We start from the raw sequence: 2,021 nt of genomic DNA, 5'->3' as shown, positions 1-2,021 counted from the left end.
TCGACAAAGTACAATGGAAGAGCAAGAGGAAATCATTAATATTACCGAAGAGTTGGTTGAAAATCAGAATAATCAGCTACCTCCTGTGGTTGCTGCAAATCCTGCTCCTCGTACTATGTAGGATTATGCCAAGCCAAATTTAACTGGGGCTGAATCTAATATCGTGAGACCTGCTATTGCTGCAAATAACTTCAAACTGAAGTTGGACACCATTCAAATGATTCAACAATTCGTTTAGTTTGATGGCTTGCAAGATAAGGATCCAAATAATCATTTGGCCAATTTTTTCGAATTCTGCGACACATTGAAGATAAATAGCATTTCTGACGATGCCATTTGGTTACGATTGTTTCCCTTTTCGTTGAGGAATAAGGTTAAACAATGGTTGAACTCCCTACCACGAGGTTCCATCACTACATGGGAGCAAATGACCGAAAGTTCTTATTAAATTATTTTCTGCCGGCTAAGATAGCTAAGTTGAGGAATGATATCTCTTCCTTCGTGCAAATGGATTTAGAGACTCTATATGATGCATGGGAGAGGTATAAGGACTTATTGAGAAAGTCCCCTCACCATGGGTTACCTCTATGGTTACAAGTTCAAACCTTCTACAACAGTTTGAACCCCTCAACTAGGCAATTGATCGATGCAACCGCCGGTGGGACTCTGAATAATAGAACACCTGAAGCGGCTTATGAGTTTATAAAGGAGATGTCACTAAATAATTATCAGTGGCAAGTCATGAGGACAAAGCTGATGAAAGCAGCCAGTGTTTTTAAAATTGATGCAGTCACCATGTTATCGAATCAGGTAGAACTTTTAAGTAAAAAGATTAATGGTTTATATGGTTCTACGCAGGTACATCTGGTGATGCAGCGCGATACAAATGGAGGAGGGATGAACAATCCAGAATGTCTATCCTACGACCCTAGCACAAAGAACGAACAAGTCAACTATATGGGTAATAATTCTAGACCTCAGAAGAATTCCTATAGTAACACTTATAATGCAGGTTGGAGGAACCATCCTAATTTTTCTTGGGGTGGTCAAGGAAATCAGAGACCACAATCCCCTCCAGGCTTTCAACAACAACCATACTAGCACGAGAAAAAGCCGAACCTTGAAGAGATGCTGACAAAGTTTATTTCGGTGTCAGAAACCCGTTTTTAAAACACCAAAATCGCACTTATAAATTAACAAGCATCGATTCAAAAGCTCAAAAACCAGATAGGATAGCTTGCTAAGATGATTTCAGAGAGACCACAAGGTAGCTTGCCTAGCAACACTGAAACTAGCCCAAGAGAGCAGCTTCATGCAATTACAGTTTAAGATAAAGAAGGGTTAGTTGAGCCTGAACTAGAACTACGGCAAGAAAGTGTGGTAAGTTAAGGTAAGGTTGAGGTAAGCCACAACGAACAACAATCGGTAAGTAAGGAGTATAAACCTCGTATGCCATACCCAAATGCAACAAAGAAAGACCATACAAATGAACAATTTGGTAAATTTCTTAAACTTTTAAAAAAATTGCATATTAACTTACAGTTTATTGAAGCTCTTTTGCAGATGCCAAATTTCGTAAAATTGTTAAAGAAGCTTTTAGCAAACAAGCGGAAATTAGATGATTCGTCACACGTGGAGCTAAATGCAGTTTGCTCAGCTATCTTATAGAATAAACTACCCAACAAATTGAAAGATCCAGAGAGTTTTACTATTCCTTGTTTAATTGGTAGTTTAAGTGTTAATAATGCTTTAGCTAATTTAGGGGCGAGTATTAATGTCATGCCTTATAAAATGTTTAAACAACTAGATCTTGCGAAGCCCAAACAAACTAGGATGAACATTCAATTGGCAGATAGAACCATTAGATTTCCTAGGGGTATTGTTAAAGACGTTTTAGTTAAAATTGATAAATTTATATTCCCAGTTGATTTTGTTGTCTTAGACATGGATGAGGATAGTGATGTAACTTTAATTCTAGGTCGGCCCTTTTTAGCAACTGCTAGAACCATCATTGATGTTGG

At 37.9% G+C, this 2,021-nt stretch overlaps 1 non-coding gene across 1 annotated transcript; it reads right to left on the bottom strand.

The window, feature by feature from the left end:
* Positions 1-474: 474 nt before the first annotated feature.
* LOC121228439 (small nucleolar RNA R71) lies at positions 475-581 on the bottom strand. Its single transcript, XR_005926015.1, has one exon. It is a non-coding gene; the product is annotated as a small nucleolar RNA R71 (small nucleolar RNA).
* Positions 582-2,021: the final 1,440 nt, after the last annotated feature.

The sequence above is a fragment of the Gossypium hirsutum genome, chromosome A04, assembly GCF_007990345.1.
Source record: "Gossypium hirsutum isolate 1008001.06 chromosome A04, Gossypium_hirsutum_v2.1, whole genome shotgun sequence".
NCBI classification, from domain to species: Eukaryota; Viridiplantae; Streptophyta; class Magnoliopsida; order Malvales; family Malvaceae; genus Gossypium; species Gossypium hirsutum.
Note: the sequence above shows the minus strand (reverse complement) of the source record. Positions and strands in the feature narration are given on the sequence as shown.